The following is a 27,372-nucleotide window of genomic DNA, read 5'->3' as shown; positions in this document are numbered from 1 at the left end:
AGGCCAAGACAGCTGGGGGGGGGAGAGAAGGAGACGGGGGCTTGAAACCCTTAATATTACCTACCAGGTCAGGGCTGACCTGAAAGTGGGGCTAAGCTGTTTCTGAGACAGATATGCAAACTGTTGGATTGCTTCCAGATTGGCTGCAAGGACTACAAAGTCCTTGCCTTGCTGGAAGTGATTTGAAAACAACAGCAACAACAACCATGTAGCCCTGCATTCTGCATCCACCAGGGACCAGCAAAGACTGCTGGAGTGTGGATGTGGACCAGAGCCTCGCCTTGGCTATGAAAAGATGCAATAAACCCACAACTTTCTCAGGGGTTACATTCCAGGGATCACACCTAAAGCCAAAATCACATATAGTCCAGACCCTCCAAGTGTCCCTATTTTTCAGAGATGGGGGTTTACAGAAACCGCCCCAGTTTTGATTTAATCCTAGAATGTACCGCTTTTCCTTAGGACATCCCTATTTTCAGTGGACGAATGGAATAGGACATTATTATTATTATTAGGGATGTGGGTGGCACTGTGGTCTAAACCACTGAGCCTTGGGCTTGCAGATCAAAAGGTTGGCGGTTTGAATCCCCGTGACGGGGTGAGCTCCCATTGCTCGGTCCTAGCTCCTGCCAATCTAGCAGTTCGAAAGCACGTGAAAAAAGTGCAAGTAGATAAATAGGTACCGCTCCGGCAGGAAGGTAAACGGTGTTTCCGTGTGCTGCTCTGGTGTTGGTGTTTTGTTGCGCCAGAAGCAGCTTAGTCATGCTGCCCACATGACCGCAATAACTGTCTGCCAACAAACACTGGCTCCCTCGGCCTGTAAAGTGAGATGAGTGCCACAACCCCAGAGTAGTTTGCGACTGGACTTAACTGTCAGGGGCCCCTTTACCTTTACCTATTACAGTCATACCTCAGGTTACAGACACTTCAGGTTGCACACCACACCAAACCCAGAAGCACCAAACCCAGAAGCACCAAATCGCAACCCGCATGTGCACAGACGCGGCGCTGCAGGTTGCGGACACTGCCGGTTGCGAACGTGCTTCCTGCATGGATCACGTTCGCAACCCAAGCGTCCACTGTATTCTTATTATTTTATTCTTATTCTTATTCTTCTTATTATTATTACCCTTCCCATCTGACAGGGCTGCCCCAGTAATGTTGGGCAGCTTCCAACATATATCAAAACATAATAAAACATAATATTATTGTTCTTAAAACTCCCTTATACATGGCTGCCTTCAGATGTCTTCTAAAGGTTGTATAGCTACTTATCTCCTTGGCTCGGGAGTGTCACATAACTCCATACCCTCCAACATTTCTCTGCTGAAAATAGGGGTGTCCTAAGGACCTAAGGGTATTTTGGGCTCAGTTCAGAAACACGGGACAGCTTCTGTAAATCTGTGACTGTCTCTGGAAAATAGGGACACTTGGAGGTCTGTTCTTGGAAAAGGTATAAAACCCAGGATGCTGGCTTTTCCAATCGATGGGCAGTTTTTCTGCTGCTCCTCATTTGTCTGTGTGCTTTCCTTTGTGGAACTACGCTGCTCCCATTCTCAGCGCTGGCAGATTACAACTTTGCCTCTTGCCTTTTGCTTGCTTTTTTTACGAACCCTTCCCCCCTTCCCGTCTTCTGATGTACATCACTGTTTTCACCAGCCAGCCTCAATGGCGGCACACTGCGACTCCTCAGAACCATGTCTCCCCATCACAAGTTTCGATCTGCGAGAAATTTAGCTGGAGGCATTTAGGCAGGAGTGGAGCGGGCGCAGTGCAGGGTGCAGAGAAGGGAAAGGAAAAGAAATATTGCAGCCAGGGAAGCATTTAAGTTAGTGGAGGCAGCCAAGGCTGTTTTATTACTTAGGCCTCTGCCACCTGTGATGACCCACGAGAGTGGAGGGTATTGATCGCTTGTCACTCAAAGGCATTCAGCAGATTGCTTTGACACAGCTTGTCAAGCCTCTGATAATAGCCGGGTTAGTAACGTTGGCAGGAGCTCAAGGGACGGCTCCGACCATACCCATTACTTGGCAGCCTCCAATGCCTGCAAAATTGGGGGTGAGCACTGGCAGGCTGCAGAAGATGTGGCGGGGGGAGGGGCTTTCCATTCTCTCTCTCTCTCCTCCCCCCCAACTCCAAATTCAGTTTCAGAAGACCTCCATTTCATAGAATTGTAGAGTTGGAAGCATAGGAGCCAACTCCTAGGGGCCGTAATATCCATTGTGCAAATGTAAATTCTTGCACTGGTAGGACACATTCGTTGGATGCCATCCCAAGTACATTATCGTTTGGGATCTAACTGGTGTTAAATTAAGACCATCTCTTCCCAAGGCCCAATTGATTGAACATTTTACTCTTTGAAGACTGGGAAGGCCAAGCTAAGGGTGTCTCTAGAACAAGGAGGTCTACCATATGACATTTCAGATGTTGCTGCACTACAACTCCCATCAGCCCTGACTATCGGCCGTGCTGGCTGAGACCGATGAGTGTTCAGCAACATCTGAAGCATAGGAGCCAACTCCTAGGGCTGAGGGGTCTTCGCCCCACCAATAAAATATTTGAGGGGGGCAGCCCCACCCCAAGTTGATGGGCATTGCCATTCAAATGGTGTGTGTGACCATGTCATGTGATCAATTGTGTGGGGCGGGGCTTACCTGGGTCCCCACAATATTTTTTTAAGTTGACCCCCCCCCCCGCTTGGAAGAGTCTCCAAGCATAATCTAGTCAATCCCACTGCATCCTCCCCAACATTTCAGAGATGAAAATAGGGTGATTTTTTGCAAGGCTGATTTTTAACCATACCCAGGTTCATTCCCTAAGGCAGCCGTTGCCACCACTCTTACAGATTATGTTGTGTGTTATATACACCAGGCTAAGTTCAAGGCACTGGTTTGCGTGTATAAAGCCCTATAGAGCTTGGAGTCAGGATGCTTGAAAGATTGCCTCACCCCTTATATACCCAGCTAGTCACTGCATCTGCAGGTGGGGGCCTCCTCCAGAAACCATCTGATCATGAGGTTCCTTATCAATATAGGAATCAGGCTTTTAGTATCATAGCATTGATCCTTGGGAAATCCCCCCTGCTCCATATTGGACAGGCGCTGCTTTCTCTACTGTCTTTTTGATGCTTACCAAAGATCTTCCTCTTCCATCAAGCCTTTTAAGTGGAGATCTTCCCCAGTCTGCGTTTGTACTGGATTTGTTTTTAGATTGTTTAATGTATCCTTAATTTATGTTTTTGTCGCCCTGGGTTTCCTTGTGAAGATGGGTGGGATATAAGCTTAATAATAAAGAAATAAAATGTGTGTACTCTGCACCTGCATATCTATCCATAATTCAGAAACTGTTCTGAAACATGTCCTCTAATTTTTTGAAAGCTTCCTTTGTTCATGAAAGATGTTTAGTTGGAATCTCCTTTCTTGTAACTTACGAGTATTCTTCCGAGAACAATTCAAAGTGTTGGTGCTGACCTTTCAAGCCCTAAACGGCCTCGGCCCTGTATACCTGAAGGAGCGTCTCCACCCCCATTGTTCAGTTCAGACACTGAGGTCCAGCGCTGAGGGCCTTCTGGTGGTTCCCCCACTGTGAGAAGGGAGGTTGCACAGAACCAGGCAGAGGGCTTTCTCTGACCAGTGTAACTTCAGCTGTGCTGTTGGTCACATGACCAAGCTAGGAACAGAGTTTAGCATATGGGTGGGTCTTCACCTGCATTGCCATGCCCCCAGAGAGTGGCGTCACAAGGGGGGGGGGCGGTTCACCCCAGGTGCCATGTCTGGGGGGGGGGGTGACAAGAAGGCACCCTGCGGGGTGCTCGCCCTGCTTTCCCCGGGCACGGCGGCACAAGCAGCCACTGCGCCAGTGCAGCCGCATGTGGAAGATCCTCCATTCACGGCTGCAGCCACGAGCAGAGGATTCCGCCACCATCCATATGGCATTCAAGTGGCACCAGTGGCAAACCGCTATGTACAAGGCATGTGTGGTGTTGCACGCATGAGCTGTACGTAGCGACGCCACACATGCATTGTACGTAGCGGCGCAACACATGCTCGGCCAACGGTTCCCCTGCCCCGGGTGTCAGTTAGTCTTCATTCGCCCCTGCCCCCAGAATGCCCCTTTTTTCCAGGAGCTACCCTGGCTGTGGTTCAGTACCAGCACTTACTGAGCTGGCTGAATCCTAGCTGAGCCAGGATAGAGGACTTACGCCATCATATCTCTGGCTAAGCTGGGATGAGGAACTTCAGCCAGGGTTGCCCTAGCCAGCTCAGCTGGAGAATCACCTATTCCAGACTTTCACTCATCCTGGCAGAACTTGGGTTTGGATTGCACCCTAAACATTAAGCACACCCAGCATGCCAAAATTAGGATAGGGATTTAACAGGAACAGGAATTTTTAAAAAGTGGGGATGTCACCAGTATATAGTGATGGGGGGGGTAGTATTGATGACCACAGTTTTTCTGTTTTATTGTGCTGGTTCCATTTGTTGGTGCTATCCACATGCTGTCATCTGGAGCTATTTTGCCTGAATATGCCTTGTTAGGATCTGTGTTGCAAAGCAAAACTATTAAAAATAATAATCCATATTGACAATCTTCTCTCCCTCCGTGGCCCCGGCCAATCTTTCTGCTTGCTTATTCGATCTTGCCAATGTTGGCGCTTTTCTCTTGATGCTCCTTTTTCAATGCTTGTCAAAGTACAGTGGTTTAATTGATCGAAAAGGGTCCTTTTTAAATAGGCCGCTTGGTTTTTAACAATGAATTACAGCACTGGAAATAAATGGCCACACTTACAAATGGGCTGCTGAACCGTTTGTCGAGAGATAAACTTTGCTCTGGTTAGCGGCGGCAGGGAGGTGAATTTGGCAAGCACGTTTAGGACGCGTTCCCACATCAAGTGAAGAAGAAGAAGAAGAAGAAGAGTTTGGATTTGATATCCCGCCTTTCACTCCCCTTCAGGGGTCTCAAAGCGGCTAACATTCTCCTTTCCCTTTCTCCCCCACAACAAACACTCTGTGAGGTGAGTGGGGCTGAGAGACTTCACAGAAGTGTGACTGGCCCAAGGTCACCCAGCAGCTGCATGTGGAGGAGCGGAGAAACGAACCTGGTTTCCCAGATTACGTGACTACCGCTCTTAACCACTACACCACACTGGCTCTCAAGTGAGAAGTGAGAATTCATTGAACGGATAAGTCTTGAATTAAGTGGTTTGGAATGCAGCTCATGTATGATCTGTGATATTGGTTTGGAGGTGACTTCAGCTGGTGAGTGGCAACCAGATTGTACACAGATGTCATGTCTTGGTGTGAGGAATTCCTCATCAGAAGATGACCTGGAGGTCCCACCATTGCACCAAGTCCTGGGTTAGGTTCAGTCTGGGGGCAAGGAGCCCAGATCTTTAGATGAAGCTGAGGAGGGATCTTCCACACCATGGAAGAGTTCTCCTCTCAAGGCACTCAACTTGGTGTATGTGGTTCATCCCTTCAACAACCTTATGAGGTAGTTTAGACTGAGAGACAGTGACTGGTCCTGGCAGTGGCTGGTCCCAGTGAGCTTTATGGCCAAGTGGGGATTTGAACCCACGTCTCCCAGGTCCTCGTTTGAGTCTTTTAACCACTACACCATGCTGGCTGTCTAAATTATTTCATTACCATGGTTCCGTCAACCGTTACGTCTTTATGAATCTTAGCTTGGGGGAGGGGGGAAAAACCCAATAGTCAAACAACACATTATTTCAGCATGGAGAGCTCTGAGTTTGAGTTTGAGTATGTCTGTGAAAGCTTGTATAATTCACATAACTGGCAATAATTTACACCTAATTAGATTTTGTCAACTAAATAATTCTGTCTTGTGTTGTGTTCCATGGTATAATGTAAGCGGTCTCGTCTTTACTCTCAAAATAGCTGTAAATGTCACATTAATTTTGTTGACACCAGCAATGTCTGGGAAAGTCACTTGGCAAGGTAATTTGTTAACTGAGTGTGTTACAATTGGCACTGATGCAAGAGAGGTTTCAGGAAATGAGAATGTCTCTGAGGCTGTAAGGCTGAGCATCCAGATTCTTACCTGGTAGCTCCTTCATTTGGAACAGGGGTGAAATTTGATTCAGTTCACATTTAGAAGTGAATTCACTTAATCAACATTCCCTGAAGCTGTAGCATGAACCAAAAAACAGACAGCCTCCTAAATTCGCAGTTCTCTGAATTTTGCAATAAGGTTCTTCAGTCACGTAATGTGTGCAAAAAAATTAATGTATTAGAGCAAAGTGCTCACAACAGTGGGTATGTTACTGAAAATTTCCTGCAAAAAGATTATTACTGGGGGAAATTGATCTGCAAAAAAAAAAAAAGTATCAATTGTGTACAGAAATTGTATTAGGACAGTGGTTCTCAATCTGTGGGTCCCCAGATGTTGTTGGACTACAACTCCCATCATCCCTGAGCTCTGGCCTTGCTAGCTAGGTGTGATGGGAGTTGTAGTTCAACAACATCTGGGGACCCACAGGTTGAGAAAGGCTGTATAAGGAGAAAGAGACATTAAAATGATGGTGAATGTTCCTGAGAACTTTTTCAAAGAAGCAAACCGATGTGGAAATGTGGTGAACCAATATTAATATTTTAAAAATGAGAAACTGAGGGAAATAGAAATTGACTTATTAGTGCATGCCCACCTCTGTACCCTGTGAAGGTTAACCGATCACTAGACAGCTCAAAATGGCTGAAGAAATGGAGTGTGTTAATGAAAGTTAACACCATTATTTTCATTTGGTTTTTACCAGTTGATCAAATGGCAGCATTTCCCTGTGGTGACTTACAACATTTAAAACAATTTGAGAACATATTAAACAAGGCTAGCCAATGTGGTACCCTCCAGATGTTTTAAAATACAATTCCCATCAGCTCCAGACATTATGGTGAGGGACAACGGGAGCTGTAGTCAAAAACTTCTGGGCAGCATCACACTGGCTGACTCTGATATAAAACATAAAGGGCATAAGGTAAAATAAATGGACCTAAGGCGACCCTGCTCATTAAATCCCACGGGTCTCCTCTGAGTAAACTTAACATTGGACACAAGCCATTTATTTATATTTATCTCACAAGATTTATATTCCACTCGATTGCGATGAAACTTCAAAGCAGCTTACAAAAAGAGTAGCATGATAAATCCACCAGCACCAAAAAACTATTAAAAACAAAACAAAACTCATTAATACAATGTGCAAACCTGAATCTCCAGCTTGTGCTTGAACCCATCCCAAAATATACTGACACCCTGGAGGCTGTCTGAGGTTAAGAGAGGAAGGGTGGAAGCCAGCCAGTGGCCTCTGGGTCACAGCCACTCTAGTGGCTGCCAGTGGGTCCACGTGTGCTGATAAAAACCTGCAAAGAATCAGCCTTGCTGTGATTTAGTATGGTGCTTTATTGCTCTAAGGGTGTGTGTGCATTGGGGAAACCCAGCATGAACTGAATTATTATTTTATTTATTCATACATACATACATACATACATACCCCGCTGTAGTGGTTTGGAGTTACTCGTGCGTAAACTGTCCCTGTTTGGGAGTTTAACGGCCTGGGTTAAACCGTCTTGACTGCACAGCCCATCTCCGCGCGGTTGCCTCAGTCTCTAGCAGAATCTGTCTGTGGGCGTTTCTTAAACCTTTGCCAGCATAAAAGCTGTTTGACACCCAATCGTCTCCGCCTCTCATTGCGCGGGAGTCTTCTGCGCAGGGAGGGCGTGGGTAGTGGAGGACCAGTGCTCTCCTCACTGACTTCCAAGGAAGAATCCCGGAGCCCTTCCACCTCCTCTGCCATTTGCTCTCCTGGATCCTTGGTGTTACGCTGATTTCCTTCCCCCTCTATCAAGCTGCATCTCCCCCTTGTGCTGGTACCTTCCCCTGCAGAATCGGAGAGCCTCTCCTTCTCCTGTTGCTCTGATGTCAGTTTCCTGACACCCGCCTATCTAGCTGGCTTTCCCCAGCCACTCTGGGCGGCTTCCAACAAATAATAAAACACAATAAGTCATCAATACAAACATAGCAAAGTAGTCATAAAAATAAATAAAACACGTTAAAAACTACATAACCAAATTGAACAATTTCCATGTAAAAATAAAGATGCAAAAGTTAATATCAGTTAATATCAGTAACAACAGCATCTAACTGCCATCATAAATATAGTCACATCATCAATTATTTTCTACACGCTTTTGTCACTGCTGTAATGGGGAGGGGAGGAGAAGAGGCCAATTCAGGAACTGAAAATGACACATTCTTTAATTCTGGGATAAAAATTAGAAATTTTCATAGTAAAATACTGAGAGGGGCTATCAGACAGTGATAGATAACCTGCTTTGCATGCATATGGGATCTGGTCCAATCCCTGTCATCTCCTGCTTGAAATCCTGGGTAAAGGCAAAGGTAAAGGGACCCCTGACCATCAGTTCCAGTCATGGCCGGCTTTATTGGCCAAGGGAGCCGGCGTACAGCTTCCGGGTCATGTGGCCAGCATGACTAAGCCGCTTCTGGTGAACCAGACCAGCGCATGGAAACACTGTTTACCTTCCCGCCAGAGCGGTACCTATTTATCTACTTGCACTTTGACGTGCTTTCAGACTGCTAAATTGGCAGGAGCAGGGACTGAGCAATGGGAGCTCACCCCGTCGCGGGGATTCGAACCGCTGACCTTCTGATCGGCAAGCCCTAGGCTCAGTGGTTTAACCCACAGCGCCACCCGCGTCTCTTTCGAAATCCTGGGTAGCCACTGCCAATCAGCATCGCTGAACAGAGATGCGGAATCTGTGGCTCTCATCAGTCCTAAAGTCCTTGCAGGCATGACCAAAGTCATTCCCCAGTTAAGACCATTCCGATCTAGATGGTCCAGTGGTCAAACTTGGCAGAAGTCAGTTCCTGACCTTCTAGGACCTAGAAATCTGTCGATTTCACTTTCTGGTTTTCCCAATCTTACATTTGGTTCTCCATGTTTCCACAGCAATTAAAAATCCTCTTGAAAATTCACCAGCATTTTAGTGCAGATTTGTCCTAATACACATGTGTATTTGTATGCAGTTTTGACCAATGCAAGTGTGTTTTTGGAAGCATTTACCCTCCCCCCCTCTGGTATGTATTTTTGTAAAGATTGCTTGGACAACTCCATTGCAAAATGCGGAGAAGTGCAATTTCCCAAGGATAAATGTGTTTGAGTTCAGGAAGCGTGAATTAGGTGGTTTCTCATGAAACTGCAGACAAAACCAAATTTCTCTCTCCATCACTACTAGGAGCCAAGATTCAGGAGGGCAGAGTGAACTCTTGGAAGAACAGGGGTGCAAAATGAGTCCGCTCACCACAGAGGAGAGTGTTAGTGCAAGCCATAACAAAAGCGATGGGAAGATTCCTGCTGAGCTGATGGTAGAGAGAGATCCATTTTAAAAAAGAGAAGAAAAAACAAAAGAAAATGAGGAGCATAATGCTCTACATCATCAGAACGAGAGCTGTGGGTTCTGTCTGTATTTGTAGATAGAGTGGGGGAAATTAAAACATGGTGGTCTGCTTTCGCATGACAAATGAATCCACATGTGTACAATATGTTCTAAAAAGAACAGCTTTGATCCAGCCCCTCCCCCCCCACTCTTCTGGAAATCTGGCTGTTAAATGTTGCAATCAAAGCAGGCCAAGTGCTGAACACTTTGGAAAATCTGGCCTTCATTTTGGGAGCTGAGCTGTTGAGGGAGAGAAAAAGAAAGAAATAAAGAAGAAACTAGCCAAAATAGTGGGTGTCGGGTGTCTGTCTACACAGATGGCTTTTTGAGACTCCAAGCGGAATCATAATCTGGTGTATAAAATAGGGATGCCAGTTTTCAGAAGGGTTCCCCCCCCCAAAAAAAAATAAAAATAAAAAGACAAATCCATTCAAATTCTAGAGAGTGTGTAAAAGATTAGCCTGAATGATGGGAGATGAGTAGGATGTAGAAAGCAGGAAGCATCTCTAAGGATGGATCTGATCTACCTTAGACTAATATCTGATTCAAATGCTCAGATGAGGGATATGATGCAGTTCTTCTGGTAAAGATCTTTCAAACTTCTCATAATATGGGAAGCTAGAAGCATCAAGGACAGGGTTTGGTTTTGCTTACATTTCCATGTGCAGGTCTCTCTCTTTCTCTCTCTCTCTTGTGTACAAGCATTGAAAAATATGACCCCCGCCTACATCCTGGTATATTGCAGTCCCAATCGGAAGCCGCGAAAGTCATGTCAGACATTTGGGTTCCAAAGAACGTTCACAAACCGGAACACTAACTTCCGGATTTGCGGTGCTCGGGGGCCAAAACACCTGAGTCGCAAGGCATTTGATATCCAAGGTACAACTGTATAACATCAAACATTAAAAGCTTCTTTTTACAGGAGTGTCTTCCAGTGTCTTCTAAAAGTTGTGTAGTTCTTTATCTTGACATCTGATGGGAGGGTGTTCCACAGGGTGGGCACCACTACCGAGAAGGCCCTCTGCCTGGTTCTCTGCAACTTTACTTCTCACAGTGAGGGAACCGCCAAAAAGCCCTCAGAGCTGGACCTCAGTGTCCGGGCAGAACAGTGGCAGTGCCTTCTGGAGTAGTAATAATAATAATTTATTATTTATACCCTGCCCATCTGATTGGGCCTCCCTAGCCACTCTGGGCGACTCCCAACAGAATATTAAAAACACGATAAAACATCAAACATTAAAAACTTCCCTAAACAGGGCTGCCTTCCAATGTTTTCTAAAAGTCAGATAGTTGTTTATCTGTTTGACATCTGGTGGGAGGGCATTCCACAAGGCGGGCACCACTACCAAGAAGGCCCTCTGCCTGGCTCCTTGTAGCTTTATTTCTTGCAGTGAGGGAACTGCCAGAAGGCCCTCAGGGGGTGGAGACGCTCCTTCAGGTATACTGGGCAGAGGCCGTTTAGGGCTTTAAAGGTCAGCACTAACACTTTGAATTGTGCTTGGAAATGTTCTCCTTTGCTTGCATGTTGCAGGTTCAATTTCCTGGTATCTCCAGGTAGGACTGGAAGAGACCCCTTCCTGAAACCCTGGGAGGCCACTGCCAGACAGTGTATACAAGACTGAGCTGGATGGGCCAATTTTCTGACTCGGTCTAAGGCGGCTTCCTATGTTCCCATGTAATTCCTAGCACCAATTTGTGGGTGATGAAAAGCCATTCTATCTCATAGTTCAGTTTTCTCTTGCTAAGTACAATTCAGCCACAAACACGAGGCTTTCCCAACTTAATCCAAGTCCTTGGTGCTGGAGTATCCCCTGCCAGTTGATTAAAAAATAAAAATCTCACCCTCCTGTAAGCATTTGTTTATTGCATTACGGCTTCACGTGAGCCGCGTTGACGCTTGACCCCAATGTTAAGTGTCTGCTGGTAGATTTCATTGTATCCCTCTTGCCTGGAATCCCTGCCAACATGCCAGCAGCAAAATCCACATGGAAAATAAGTGGAGAGAGAGAGAGAGATGAGAGGTGGTGTGAGTGGCAACAAATATGGCTTTATGGCGGCTGGACAGCCCCAGAGATGCCTCTTGGCATAGGAGCCCAGGCTGTAGAGTGGGTGAGTGAAAGCTGATACAGGGATAATGATTCCGCGGCACAAGCATGGGAATAATTTAATTAATTGCACTGAAATTTCTTTGATGAATAGTTATGTGGTAATAAGCATGGGGTCGAGCAGCAAAATGAGTTTCAGCATTTTAATGGGCCGGCACAGCTGCAGTTTTGGAAGGGTTCCCGCTTAGCGTTTCTTCCAGCACCACTACCACCACCCACCTACCCCTCCGTGTGCTTCTCCCGCTTCATTTTTAGCTCTGCCGGGTGTCGATTTCTATCCATATGCTGTGTATTTCTGCCCACAGAAGAGTCTCGCCTGCTTTCCAGCACCACCATCCCTGGTTCTCTTAAGAGTGTGGCAGGGCTTTGCAAGGCAAGCTGTCTTGTTCCTTCATTCCATCTATTCACTTCTTCAATTTATATCCTCCCCAAGGAGCCCATGGCAGCAAAGGTCAATAATAAAACATTTTTTAAAAACAATCTAAAAACACACACAACCCAAACCCTAGTGATCTAAGTGTTGCCAGGGGCAGTTTTGTCTGCAGGAACCAAAGTTGCCCGTGTAGCTCACTGCTGTATACCCACAGACGTAGTGGCTTACAAGTCTGCATGCAAAGGAGGTTCTCTGAGTTACTGCCCTTAAAAAGTAACCATAATAATAGCATGAGCATTTGATGAATACTCTCATAGTGGAGGGTACAAAATGGTGGTCAGGCTGTCAAAGCGGTCATAGTTATTTACAGCAGCAGCAAAACCAAAGCCAAAGCCTCTGTACCATATATTTAAAGCACTTTGCGTAGTCATGGCTCCCCCAATGAATCATGGGAAATGTAGTTTATTAATGGTGCCAATAATCCTTAGGAGACAGCTGTTCCCTTCACAGAGCTACAGTTCCCAGAATTCCCTTGGTAGGAGGATTGATTGTTCACTCTGGGAAGTGCTATGATACTGCTTTATAGTACAAATGGGCCCCTAGATTCAAGATGAGGGCCAGCAGGGCCAATGAGGTATAAAGGAGGAGGGATGACATTTTGGGGAGGTTTGGGTGGATCGGTGGGGCAGACATTGGCAAGAGACTCTTCTTCAGCTCGAATTTTGGATGAGTGCTATAAATCCCCGAAGGTTTATATTTCAGAGCCTGGAAGGTTAAGCTGTGCCACCCAGCTGGTGTTCAGGTGATGGTTCCTCTCTCCTCCGCGAATCTGCCTAATTCCCTTTTAAAACATTGGTGGCCAGGCCCATATCTTGCAGTAGTGAGCACCAGAGGATAGCTCAGATGGATAGACCATGGGGCTGATGACACCAAGGTTGCAGGTTTGATTCCCATGTGGACAACTGCATTGCAAAGGGTTGTACTTAGATGTTCCTCAGGGTCGCTTCCAATTCTACAATTCTACGATTCCGTAAGTTAAGTATGCACTTTACGGAGAAGCCCTCTTTATATAAATCTCTTGAAACTCCTGGCAGTTTCATTGGGTGACCCCCTCTGCCCAAGATCTAATATTATGAGAAAAGGAAGAAAAATCTACATATCTCTTTAGGCATCAGATATGTAGATGGATACATCAGGGGTCAGCAAACGTTTTCAACAGGGGGCCGGTCCACTGTCCCTCAGACCTCGTGGGGGCGGGCGGACTATATTTATTCCCCACAAATAACCCAGAGATACATTTGAAATAAAAGCACACATTCTACTCATGTAAAAACACCAGGCAGGACCCAGAAATAACCCAGAGATGCATTTTAAATAAAAGGACACATTCTACTCATGTAAAAACAAGGTGATTCCCAGACCGTCTTTGGTCCAGATTTAGAAGGGGGCTGAGCTGGATCCGACCCCCGGGCCTTAGTTTGCCTACCCATGGATTAGTCTATGTAATCTCTCAAACTAGCCATGTCCCAGCTATTCTCCTCCCCTTTTAAGCCTCATTTCCTTACTTCTCCACAGCCTCTTTTTCATATGGGCCTGAATTTTATTAACCAATTTATAAGGTTGCATATGTGGTGGGGAGGAAAAGAAGTCCACCACTGGTGAGACCACAGCTTTGTCCTTTGCCAGAAACTGAAAGTAACCTGGTCGTGGTGGGGGAAATGTATGGTTCAAGTTTGAGTCGCCCAGGCCCCTTTCTTCCTTGTATGGATCTCTGCCCATCTTATTACGAGTTCTGTAGAGAAATGCAATGCAGCGGTAGCTTAGAGAAACGATGGCTATTTTCCAACGCTCCCCTTAAGCGAGTGCTCTGGAGTCAGTATATAAGTCCTCTCCCTTGGTTGCACTTAAGAAGTGAGCTGACAGCGTAATACGTTTCTAGAAAATGGCCTGCAATGGTTTATTCTGTTTGATGTTGCAAATGCCTTTAGCCCTTGGGGAGATCGGGGGGGGGGGTAATGATGCCATCCTTCTTTCTAAAAGGAAAATATGAACTTGAGCCAGGCACGTGAGCTTAGAGTGGAGAAGGGTGACATCTGTACTCACCATTGCTTTTGGCCACAAGTTATCCCATCAATGCATTATCTGACCATAATAATAAATCTGTCTCTATTAGTTCATGATGAGTGCTTCTAGATGACCTGCTTATTGAGCCTTTGTCCTGATTTGTTTCCAGGGCGGGTTAGACAACTTTGGCTCTTTAACAAGCATTCATTTTTATTTATTTGTGAGGAGGTTAGATGGTGTTGCACCATCCTTTACAGACCATCCAAGTGTCCCTATTTTCCAGGGACAGCCCTGGATTTACAGAAGCTGTCCCGGTTTCTGATATGATCCCAGAACATCCCACTTTCCCTTAGAATGTCCCTATTTTCATCAGAGAAATGTCGGAGGGTATGGAGTTTTGCCACTCCCGAGCCAAGGAGATAAGTAACTATACAACCTTTAGAAGACATATGAAGGCAGACTTGTATGGGGAAGTTGTTTAATGTTTAATTATGTTTTTATATATGTTGGAAGCTGCCCAGAGTGGCTGGAGCAACCCAGTCCATTGGACCGGGTATAAATAATAAAGTTATTAATATTTATTATTAATATGGAATAGGATGTACCTATTTTCATTGAAGAAATGTTGGAGGGTAAGTCACTTTCCTAGCACTTTCCTTACTGGTCTGAGCTTTTTGGGAAGCAAGCTTGTTGTGCAAGAGCACCAAATCAGCTGCGGTTGTTCAACTCAGATTTGCCAGTGTATGATTGAATCCCACTCAAAAGCAATGATGGTGTGGCAGGGCCCTATGTCAGTGTCTGTTGACAGCATTCCCCAATGGCAGGTAAGTGGTCATTGGTTTGTTCTGGCAAGCGGATTTGGAGTTTTCAGACTTCTACAGTGGAAATTTGGAGACAGGTTTGTTCTGTAGCAACAAAAACCAACTGTTGCGTAAAAGGCTTCTGCTAGCACAACTGATGCATTGGATTCCCTTGTTGCACAACGTTTAGACTCGGCTGTCTGCTAATGCAAGGACTCTTGTGCTAGCCGACAGAGAACGTTGGGTACAGCCCACAATAATCTGGTTATGGAGAGTTTTGGAAAGTTGGCACATGTGTGTTGATGGCATACACTGTATTAGGCTGAAGTAGGGATAGAGGAGGAATTTGATACAGTTGACATCAAAAGACAAACCTGCCCAATTCGCACTTCCCGGAAGAATCCGTGAACTGAAACATAGCCAGGCCTCCAAAATCTGCACTTTTCTGAATTTTGCAATGCAATTCTCTGACCAAGGAATGTGTACAAGAATAGATACAATAGAGTAAAGTATGCATAAAAATGCAGATATTCACGAAAGTAAAATACAGGCAGACGTTGTATTTGAGAAATTTGCTTTGCAAAAATTCAGATATTAGGAGAAGTTTGCCCTAAAATGCTGGTGAATTTTCACGAGGATTTAAAATAACGGTGATAATATTTCAAACTGATTTGGAAATGTAGGGAACCAAACATAAAATTGGAAAAATCAGAAAGTGACAGAAACCAAAATTGACAGATTCTCCCATTCCTAGTCCAGTATCCTCTTCTCCTTGTGAGCACCAGATGCCTGTGGGAAGTTTACAAGCAGGAATTAAGTACAGCAACACTTTCCTCACTTGCAGTTTGCAGCGACTGGTGTTCAGAAGAAGACTGCTTCTGATGGAATTGCCTGCTGAGGATTCTCGATTGGGTTTATCTGAACAGAGCTACAAACCCCAGAGTGTTTTAACAAACAGTTACTCTTCCCAGGGAATTCTGAGAACTGTAGCTCTGTGAGGAGAATAAGGGTGGTGGCGGTCTCCTAACAACTCTCAGGTCCCAGGATTCTTTGTGGAGAAGCCATGTCTGTGAAAGTTCTTTAAATGTGTGGTGCAAATATGGCCTAAGATTAATGCCTCCCTTTAATAAATGTTAACTTCCTGATTGTGCAGGGTTCCAGATCAGCTGGGGGAACCTTCACACAGTTTCAGCAGGCTCCCTGCTGTAGACCTTTGCCCTCCATCACCTGGAAAGTGGCAGGACCAGCAGCTATGGGGGGATGGACGGGGTGAAGTTAGCAACCATGTCCCCCTCTCTCCCTCATCGTGTGAAGATAACACCGCTTGAATAGAGCTACTGTCCAGTGTTCCTTGCAAGCAAGAAATTGCTGGAGCCTTTACGGGTTGGGGGAGGAGGTGCCAATAAATATTTTCAAGAAGCTTTCTTTGCAGTGATTTAGCAAGGGCCTGGTATAATTTTAGATATTCTTTACAGTTTGTAAATATAGGCCCATAAAAAAGCCCTGGAAATAAGGAAGCTGTGACTTTAAGCCATTAAGAAACCCAATGGCTTGAAAAAATAACAGGAAACAGACAATTTATTACGAGCAGCCCTGGTAGCTCTGGATTATCTATAAAAGTTTTATGGCCCTCCCCCAGGTGGCGAGGGGCCATAAAACTTGCCTGAATGAGGGACTTGTTAATTTACTTGTTAAAGCAAATTAAAAATTTATCAGCGCTTTTAGGTAAATGAGATCTTCTCTCATTGCGGCCCTTGCGGGGTTTCGGGAGCCCTCAGAGGGAAGGAAATGGTGATGCTCAAACATCACAGCAGAACAATAAAAGCTATTAAATTGTTCCTTTTTATTGCTATGGAGAAACACAGCTGTTGCCATGGCTTGCTATGAGATACTTGGGGGCAGGAGGGGGGTTGCAGTGCTCTGCTTTTTAGGGAGTTACGCCCCTCTTCTTTGGCATCAACGCTTTGAGATGCGCCATCTTGCTTCTACCAGAAGCCATGCTCACGCCATAAGTTGAAAGCCCTATGATAGCACTTCAAATAGAAGAAGAAGAAGAAGAAGAAGAAGAAGAAGAAGAAGAAGAAGAAGAAGAAGAGTTTGGATTTGATATCCCGCCTTTCACTCCCTTTAAGGAGTCTCAAAGCAGCTAACATTCTCCTTTCCCTTCCTCCCTGACAACAAACACACTGTGAGGTGAGTGGGGCTGAGAGACTTCAAAGAAGTGTGACTGGCCCAAGGTCACCCAGCAGCTGCATGTGGAGGAGCGGAGACACGAACCCGGTTCCCCAGATTACGTGACTACCGCTTTTAACCACTACACCACACTGGCTCTCAATAGTCATGGCTTCCCCACCCCCCAATAATCCTAGGAATCATAGCTTATTAAGAGTTGCGAGAGTGGCCAGGAGAGCCTCCCTGTGCCCTCACAGAACTGCAGTTCCCAAAGTGATGATGTAGATGTGGACCTGCATATTGGTGCTTGCGTGCGCATGTCAGGTCATGCTTTTAACATATTACAAGACAATATTGGTGGCCAATTGCTTTGTTTTCTTTACCCCAAAGAGAAAACATTCTGGTCTACTTTTAAATCAACTGAGTTCAGGCTACTGCATAGCAAATTAATCCAACTCGCAAACCAAGAGAGAAGAATTTGGAATACAGTGGTACCTTGGGCTTCAGATGCTTCAGGTTACAGACTCTGCTAACCCAAAAATAGTACCTCAGGTTAAGAACTTTTCTTCAGTATGAAAACAGAAATCGTGTGGTGGCAGTGGGAGGCCCCATTAGCTAAAGTGGTACCTCAGGTTAAGAACGGTTTCAGGTTAAGAACGGACCTCCAGAACAAATTCAGTTCTTAACCCAAGGTACCACTGTAATGTCCATTAGGGCAGTTCATAATTTTTTTTTTTTAAAAAAATACTGTACGTGCTCCAAAGTTCTTATCTTACTACACGAGGGATTATATAGCTTTATCTGAAATTCCATGCATATCAGTTAATATCTTGACCCTCCTTCACAAAAATAGCTGTTTACTTGGCTGTTTTCCTATGTTGTGAAGGCTGAACCAGGGTCAAGATATTAACTGATTTACATGAAATTTCAGATATAGCTATATAATCTCTAGTGTAGTAAGATAAGACCTTTGGAGCTGGCATTTTCAAAAAAAGTTTTTTATGAACCACCCTAATGTACATGGACGAAGGGTCATTCTAGACTCTGGACAATAGCTGTGTGCCTTCAACTCTTTACTTCTTACCCCAGTTCTCATTCTGCTGAGTGGTGATGTGAGGGACCGTGCTGAGGAGGGCTGCACTGAGGACGAATGATGGGAGCTCAGAGGATACAAGCTCAGATTACAAGACATAGGAGTGACATAGATTAATAGGGGTGGAGGGGGTAATCCTTAATTGGGGGCACCGCCATTTCAAGGAGGTGTGTTCTTTGTTCTCTCGCTGTGATTATTAAAGAATTCTAAATGGTAGGATGTTCCTTCATTTGATCTCCTTATCTACTGCCATGGGGGGGGGGAGGAAGCCCGACAGGTATCCTGGATTCCTAGACCCAGAGTCTTACCTGATGGTACCACAGTGGTCATGTGGTTTCTCAGGCAGCAAACGGGGCTGTCTGGTGTCATTATTTTCCATGAAATGCCACAGAGGGTCTATGCAATACCTTTGAGACCTGCTGCCCAAGCTTGGACTGAGCCATCTTTGAATCATTGCATGTTGTTTGATTTCAGGCAACCCCTCAGACAGATTCTTCTTTCATTCTGGTCACCGTTCCTCATTTAAATATGGTGGGATTGTGTGGCTTGTTTCTGGCAGCTCAAGGAAGCACTTTTGATATAACAGCTAGTTCCAAGTCCTGTTATCTTTGATGAGGAACACCACCCAATGCTCATGTCTCGCATGAGCAGAAAGATCATAAATCAGGTCATAAATATAGGATTTTCAGTTGCCTTTGAAGAACGTTTGGTGCACATGGTATTCATAACAAAGTCTTAGTTGACTTTCGTTCCACCCCCTCCAACCAATACAAATTTTGGCTTCAGCTAAACTGAATTTAAGGGCCATTTCTGATATATTCACGTCTCTCTCCCCTGCCTGCCACCCCAATCCCCACCCAAGAACCTAATAAAAAGAGACATGGCACCATTACAAGGGGTTAATCCATGCATTTCAAAAGGAAGGCGTAATTAGGAACCGAGTTCCCTTCTGAAATCCCAGTTATACATATACATCAAAGCCATCCGAGGGGTATATTTATGCCCCATGGTATGGATGGTCTCTGTGAATGCTCGTGAAGTGCCCTGCTGATTGCTGATTGAAAACAGTTGTTAATTCTCTACTCCACTAAATTCCAAGTGGGGGAAAAAAACTTTCCTTAACAAAGAACAGATTGGCGAGACCCTAGTCCTTACTGTGTGGAAATTAATGGCAGATGCCTAGGCTGATAGTTAAAATGTTTCATTAGATGCTAATGTCTTGCTGTGTTTTTAATTGTTCAGAAATTAGCCTCTAGAATATTAAAACCATCTGTTTGTTATCATGATGAAACAGAATACTTAAATAGTTATTAATTTTGTGGGGCTTGTTTCCTCCCCCCCCCCCACTCCTTTCCCTGTCTACAAAACTTTGATCTGTTGAGATTTTGGGGAATGTTGGCAGCAGAAGAAGGAACACACACACACACACACACACACACACACACACACACACCCCTACCCTCCTTGATACCCAAAATATCTTCCCTAGATGTGTACCACCCATATTTTCCATGGCTGCTTTCTTTTGTAAATTATTGGTCACCAAGGAGGAGCTGACATTTTTTAATGCATGTTGGGAAAGCGCTGGAGCTTGCTGAGCTTGTATAATGGTTGATTTAAGGTGTAATATGGGACATTTTCACATGCTGATGTTCTATTTGAGGGTCCTGGTGGGCTAATTTAAAGATCAAATCTATCCACTGCTTGGGAAATGTTCATTGTTTATCTTCCAGTGAAGAATATTATGCATCTTTAGTGCTGGATAGGTATTCTATCAATGATCGTTTGTTATGGCAATGTAACCCGCCTCTCCTTTTCATCTTGGTTTTGCTAATTATGAACTTCTTCTGCTATTTATTTTTTGGCTTTCAAAATTGGCTCGCTATCTTTTAGTGTATGGTTATTCTAAAGCAGTGCCTATTGGGACGCGTCATTTGAGGGCAGGCATGCAGGCAGCTGCACAGCAGTTAACCTCCTGCTCTAGAATAGGCTAATAATAATAATAATAATAATAATAATAATAATAATAATAATATTTCTTATACCCACACATCTGACTGGGTAGCCCCAGCCACTCTGCATGGTTTCCAACAGAAGCAACATCAGCATCTAACATTAAAAGCTTCCTGAAATAGGGCTGACTTCAGATGTCTTCTAAAAGTCAGATAGCTGTTTATTTCCTTGACATCTGATGGGAGGGCATTCCACAGGGCGGGCGCCACTACCGAGAAGGCCCTCTGCCTGGTTCCCTGTAACTTTACTTCTCACAGTGAGAGAACCGCCAGAAGGCCCTCAGCGCTGGACCTCTCAGTGTCTGGGCTGAATGATGGGGGTGGAGACGCTCCTTCAGGTATACAAGGTCATTTAAGACTTTAAAGGCCAGCACCAACACTTTGAATTGTGTTCAGAAACATACTGGGGGTCAATGTAGATCTTTTAGGACCGCTGTTATGTGGTCCCAGTAGCTGCTCCCAGTCACCAGTCTAGCAGCTCTATTCTGGATTAATTATAGTTCCTGAATCACTTTCAAAGGTAGCCCCATGTAGAATATATGAAGCCTGGGCCAAATAATATTTGGCACAGAGTGGACTGCACCCTTGCTGTAGGGTTTTGTATATTATATATTGTGTGTGTTTGTGTGTACCAGTGGTACCTTGGGTTAAATACTTAATTTGTTCCGGAGGTCTGTTCTTAACCTGAAACTGTTCTTAACCTGAAACACCACTTTAGCTAATGGCGCCTCCTGCTGCTGCCACACCGCTGGAGCACGATTTCTGTTCTCATCCTGAAGCAAAGTTCTTAACCCGAGGTAATATTTATGGGTTAGCGGAGACTGTAACCTGAAGCATATGTAACCCGAAGCGTATGTAACCTGAGGTACCACTGTATTGCAGTGGGGTGCAGAAATAAATAGCCTGGTAAGAGAGCTTGTTGGAAGAATAGGGAAACTTTAGGTTTGTTACTTGTGGCAAACAAGACCATTCTGAGCTTACAGGTGGTCTTCATGTAGTCAGGAGATGCACTTGCAACACTACCTGGAAGAGAAGGTGAAAGGAAGTGAAGCCTGAGAGAAAATGATCTACTCAAGAAGAGATAAGAGAGGGGGAAAGAGGTTGCCTTTCAGCTTCAGGTAGCTTGTTGCAACATTGTTGCTTTATTCCCAATATTTATGTGTGTGTTTTTTTTAAAGAGTATTGCCAAAAAGCAGGCACAAAGTAATGTAAGCATGGCTGTTGGAAATTGCATAGTTTTGCTGCAACCACTGAAAGGAAAAAGGCTTTAAGGCAACCCGCTAAGAGAGGTATGGAACTGAGTGCTTTCTGCAATTGCAACAAATGAAGAGTATTTTGGTGTACTTTAAAGGGCTGAATTGCAACAAAGTATAGGCTTCTCCTGACCCTTTGCATTCTAATGGCTGCACAGTGAGAAATATCACTGTTAAAATTACACCTTGCCAAGCACGTCATTGTATCAATCAGTCTCCCCTTGCTGTTTCAGTACTGCAGAATCGCAAGCAAAGAGCACCACAAGCCATCAAAGCTACGGAGATGAGCAAAGTTTGGCTCCTGTCTGATTCTCCTGCCTTTCAACTTTTCTGCGTGAAATAGAATAAATAGAAACCTCGGTTTTCCAGTGCCAGAGTTTCAGCAGTTTCCTCCTCTGCCTCTCTCTCTCTGTGTTGTATATACAGTGGTACCTCGGGTTAAGAACTTAATTCGTTCTGGAGGTCCTTTCTTAACCTGAAACTGTTCTTAACCTAGGTACCACTTTAGCTAATGAGGCTTTCTGCTGCTGTCGCGCGATTTCTGTTCTCATCCTGAAGCAAAATTCTAAATCCGAGGTACTATTCCTGGGTTAGCGGAGTCTGTAACCTGAAGCGTCTGTAACCTGAAGCATCTGTAACCCGAGGTACCACTGTACACACACACCCCGTAGGCTGCAAAGGTCTGTTGATATATTAGTAACAAGAGACCATCCATGGAGGCAGTTAAACTCTTGGATGGCAAGGGAGTCAAAGGCATGCTGAAGGAGGAGAATGAGGATGCAGAGAAGCTAGATGAATTATCTGTATCAGTTTTCACAGTGGAGGACATAGGGCACATCCCAGTGCCAGAACTATTTCAGGGGGAGAGTCTGAACCGATTGAGGGGATGAAGCAAGTACGATCGAACTTCCGTTTATGTAACCCTCTAGCTATGTAAACTTTGGGATGTGCACGCGGCAAACCTGGAAGCATTTTACTGGGTTTCACTGGGTGCGCATGTGCAGAAGCAGTCCTCAGGTTGCGGAAACCTCAGGATCTGACCGGACCTCCAGAACTGATCCCGTCAACAACCAGAGGTACCACTGTATTCTGTGAGGAAAGCTTGCAGCATTCGGGACTTTTGAGATAAGACAAAAGGCGAGTAAGAGGTGACATGATACTAGTTTATAAAATTAAGCATGGCATGGAGAAAGTGGATTGTTTTGCCGATAACGCCAATGTTGTGGGTTTGATCAGTGTACGAGCCACCTGTCTATTCCTGCATTGCAGAGGGTGGACTAGATGATGATGATGATGAATTGAATTTATATACCGCCCTGTACCCTTGAGGTGCTTCTCCAACTCTACAATTTTATGACTCTGTGAATTTTTAGACATTAAATGAAGCGGAATGTTGGAAGATTCTGGGCAGAAAGAAAATTCTTCTTTCTGCAATGCACTGTTAAATTGTGGAACTCACTTTCATGGGAAGCAATGATGGCAGCCAACTTGGGAGGCTTTAAAAGAAGATTGGTGGGAGAACCACATTGCAAAATTAGGATAAGTGTGGATTTCAAAGGATAATTGTCTTTCGGCCAATGCGTTCTTTTGGAAAGGGAGAGTTAGGGAGGTTCACCTATAAATATGAAGTGAATTGGATTTCCTGCCCATTCCTAATGGCAACCAATCCTTTCTGTCAATCCACCCTCTTGCCAGGCAAACCTCCCATTCAAGGCAGCGGTGGACAAGGATACAAATGTAATTCCAATGCTGTGGAACACTATTTAAGCAGAGATTTAGCATGCACCGTGTGTGTGTGTGTGTGTGTGATATTTTACTTCCAGGCATCACACAAAGACTATTTTTTAAAATGCCTACAGACTGATGAAGTTCTCTAAAGTGCCCTTTGAGTAGCTAGTTGTTTAATGTTTGCTTTGCATGGTTTTTCATTTTTTCATGTTGTTGCACAGTGCCCTGATGCTTTGTGAGAAGGTGAATACGGGTGGTGCTGTGGGTTAAACCACAGAGCCTAGAACTTGCCAATCAGAAGGTCGGCGGTTCAAATCTCTGCAATGGGGTGAGCTCCCATTGCTCGGTCCCTGCTCCTGCCAACCTAGCAGTTCGAAAGCACGTCAAAGAGCAAGTAGATAAATAGGTACCGCTCTGGCAGGAAGGTAAACGGCGTTTCCGTGCGCTGCTCTGGTTCGCCAGGAGCGGCTTAGTCATGCTGGCCACATGACCCAGAAGCTGTACACCGGCTCCCTCGTCCAATAAAGCGAGATGCGCACCACTACCCCAGAGTCAGCCATGACTGGACCTAATGGTCAGGGGTCCCTTTACCTTTACCTTTAGTTAAAAAAACAACAACATAAAAAATAAAATGGGGCCCCTGTGACCCTCCAAATCCTGTTGGTCTCCAGATCCCATCAGCCCCAGCCAGCGTGGCCAATGGTCAGAGGAGATGGGACTTGGACCCCAACAAAAATCTAGAGGACTCCAGGTCCTGCCCCCCCTTTCCCTGAATCAGATGGCACATCCATACCCAATCTAGATGGGTCATGGTCTGACTCAGTTGAAAACTATTTCCTCAGGGAAGAAAGATGATGCTGGGTCCTCCCCCCCCCCAAAAAAAAAACCAATGCAGGGAAAGAAGGAATGGTGGGTATTGATTCATGGTCCCCCTATATATATATATATTTAAAGAAGACATGCAAGAACTAAATGAGGCTTTGTGGGCTGAGCTATTAACTTGAAAACATAATACTATTTTAAGCCATTTAGCTGTCTGGCCACATAAATTATTCAAGTTTCAGAAGCCAGCTTGCAGTTGGCTTGCAAAGAGATAATTGGGAAGTTGCAACTGTAATGGCAAAAACAGGGCAGGATCAATCAGACCTGGAGATGTCTAATACCAACAAGGAGCAATTAAGCAGCTATCAAGAGCAATTGCGCTGATCGCCGGTGCCCTTTTAACATGGAGTGCCAAAGCGCGGAGAGCTTTTTGCAGTTTGTCAGAGGCTCCAGCTCCTCTGCTCACAGTTGCAGGAGGCTAAGGGGAGAATATTTCCTGTATATTTGAATGCACTGAAGGGCAGGAAAGGCGTCTCAACTTCATGTGTAATTTGCGCATGTGTTTGTTTGCGTATGCGCCTTCTGCGGCAAGAACATGAACATCCTGAGCAGAAAAAAAATCAATTATGGGTTGTGGACATGATCCATTACTGTGGGATGACAAGCACTTATTTGTTTATGCATTCAAAGGATATATCAGGTTAGCTTACATATCGTGCTGGAGGTTGTGATTTTCCAGTCTCATGCAATCAGGGGCTCCTTGTCCTGGCTCCCAACCAATGCATGCAAAGGCCATTGCTAATAAGTAAGGAGGAGAACTTCATTCAGACAAATAATGGTATAGGTTTAGCAGCAGATACAGTGCTCAGGTGTCACAATGCAGGAGCAGGCCAAGAACTTCAGGACTTGAAGGGGGAGATGAAAATGTCCCAACAAGTTTACCATCCCATCCCGCCAGTTTTAAAGATTAGGCATGGCATGTTTCCTCAGGGGACTCTCTTTCCTTATCAGTATGTCTAGCTGGTAAGCAGGTTATCCATCAGGATGGGTGGGTTTTCTACTACCTGCAAAGGCTGCTGCCTCCTGCTCAGGGTCCCCATTTTGCTTATCAAAGCCCTAACCCACCAGCCTTCACTCAGGCTTTTTGGTCCATAGGAAGGTCAGAAAGGAGAGCCAGCATCCCTGCTCCCCCTTCCAAAGGAGTGCAAAAGGGAAATCCCCACCTTCTTCAATCCAGGTTCCCACCATTCAGCCCCCTCCTCTCTTTCTGCCTCATCCTGCATCAGTTCCTGCCATCATAAGCAAATCCTGACCATGCTGTGGGGTTCATGACACTGCTGGGCAAGAAACTAGGAATGCATAGATTTGCCCTGCTGTCTGGAGGCAATTGAGACACGGGTGGCATTGTGGTCTAAACCACTGAGCCTAGGGCTTGCTGATCAGAAGGTCAGCAGTTCAAATCCCCACCACGGGGTGAGCTCCCATTGTTCGGTCCCAGCTCCTGCCCACTTAGCAGTTCGAAAGCACATCAAAGTGCAAGTAGATAAATAGGGACCGCTCTGGCGGGAAGGTAAACGGTGTTTCTGTGCTCTGCTCTGGTTTCACCAGAAGCGGTTTAGTCATGCTGGCCACATGACCCAGAAGCTGTCTGAGAACAAATGCTGACTCCCTTAGCATATAGAGCAAGGTGAGCGCTGCAACCCCAGAGTCATCCGTGACTGGACCTAATGGTCAGGGGTACCTTTACCTTAGGTAAAGGTAAAGGTACCCCTGCCCGAACGGGCCAGTCTTGACAGACTCTGGGGTTTGTGCGCCCATCTCACATCTATTGGCCGGGGGCCAGCGCTGTCCGGGGACACTTCCGGGTCACGTGGCCAGCGTGACAACGCTGCTCTGGCGAGCCAGAGCCGCACACGGAACGCCGTTTACCTTCCCGCTGGTAAGCGGTACCTATTTATCTACTTGCCCCCGGGGGTGCTTTCGAACTGCTAGGTGGGCAGGCGCTGGGACCGAGCAGCGGGAGCGCACCCCACCGCGGGGATTCGAACCGCCGACCTTTCGATCGGCAAGCCCTAGGCGTTGAGGCTTTAGCCCACAGCGCCACCCGCGTCCCACCTTTACCTTACCCGGAGGCAAATATAGGCTGGTGTGTTCGTTGGATACTAAAAGATCCTTAACCTTTGGATTGATTTGATCCAACCATAGGGTGGCAAGAGTCCCATGAGTGAGCTCATCCTACCTTGTTTTTAAATGCTTGGCAAGAGGGGCATGCCAACTGTTGGGAACCTTCTGACCGTAATAGCTATTAAGCAGTTGAATGAACTCATTGGAGGTTTTCATAGAGAGCTTAAGTGGGCATCTGTCAGGTATTCTTTAGCTATGGCAAGGGGTCGAAATAGATGGCTCTTGAGGTCCTTTCCAGATCTACAATCTTATGATTTTATGACATCTCCGTATCTTACATTTGGTTATGAACTTTCTGCCTTACCTGGGTACCTTGGAATCTGGACTTCCCACTTGCTGCTGAGCACCATGATCAGCCTCAATAAAGAGCTCTTATTTCTTACAAGTAAGAGATGCTGTCATTGGGTTTTAGTGATGGGAGCCTGACAGGACCAGACCAATGCTAATCAAATCAATAGTATCCAGGCTAGTGGCTTGTTTGTTTCCCCTGGTGCTTTGTTTGTTTTACACTTGGCTGCTTGGTCAATGGGTCCATCTGCCATTGGGGATCTGATCTCGTTAGATTGTCAACCAGCTTTAACACCGAGCGAGGAAACGTTTGATCATTGTTTGTGTTGCTTTCTGCCAAAGACCTAACAAAACTCCCGTCACCCCGAGGCTCAGCAGAGGCTGGGGATATTCTCTGCACAACTTTCAGCTATTAGTCAGTGCTCAGCCAGGCTCTTTTTTTATTTCCTTCCCCTGGGTGGTAGTTCCAGCTGGTTAGAGGGAAACAAGTGAATCTCAGCAGGTGTCCATTTTTTTCTCAGTGCAATTTTCATGGAAGCTGGAGGACTGAGGCATCTAAGCCCAGGACTTTGGAGGAGCAAAGTGAATGGTACAGAGAGCCAAACAAACCCAGAAAGGAGACCTGCTACAATGGATGTCTGTCTCTATTTTCTTTTCCCAGTGCCTGGCTACTGATGGTTCCTTTCCATTCTTTTTTTAAAATAAAGTTTCAAACTTAGAGCCATCCCACCCACCGCTGTTACTGAGACAGTTGCCTCAGGTATCAGGCTGGGGACAGTTGTGGAGGATGCCACATCTGAGGAACCTCAACAGCTGCCCACCTATGGAGGCTTACCTCCTCCTCCTCTGCTTCTCTGCATAGCTCTGAAGACCCTGGGGAGCGCACCGTTCACCACTGCCTGGAAAGAGCAAGGCTGTTGCGGCCACAACTTTCTCCTTTCCCCCCTCTCCTGCTGCCTTCAGCATTCCAGGGCTTCCCTGGGCCACTTCCATTGTTGTTGTTGA

At 45.5% G+C, this 27,372-nt stretch overlaps 1 protein-coding gene across 6 annotated transcripts in view; it reads left to right on the top strand.

Annotated features, from left to right (window-relative positions):
- Positions 1–27,372, top strand: part of AUTS2 (activator of transcription and developmental regulator AUTS2) — a 679,139-nt gene that overhangs the window by 217,175 nt on the left and 434,592 nt on the right. The window lies entirely within an intron of this gene.

Source organism: Podarcis vaucheri (genome assembly GCF_965113315.1).
Source record: "Podarcis vaucheri genome assembly, chromosome: 15".
NCBI lineage: Eukaryota > Metazoa > Chordata > Lepidosauria > Squamata > Lacertidae > Podarcis > Podarcis vaucheri.
The sequence above is the reverse complement of the archived record's forward strand: the minus strand, read 5'-3'. Positions and strand labels throughout refer to the sequence as shown.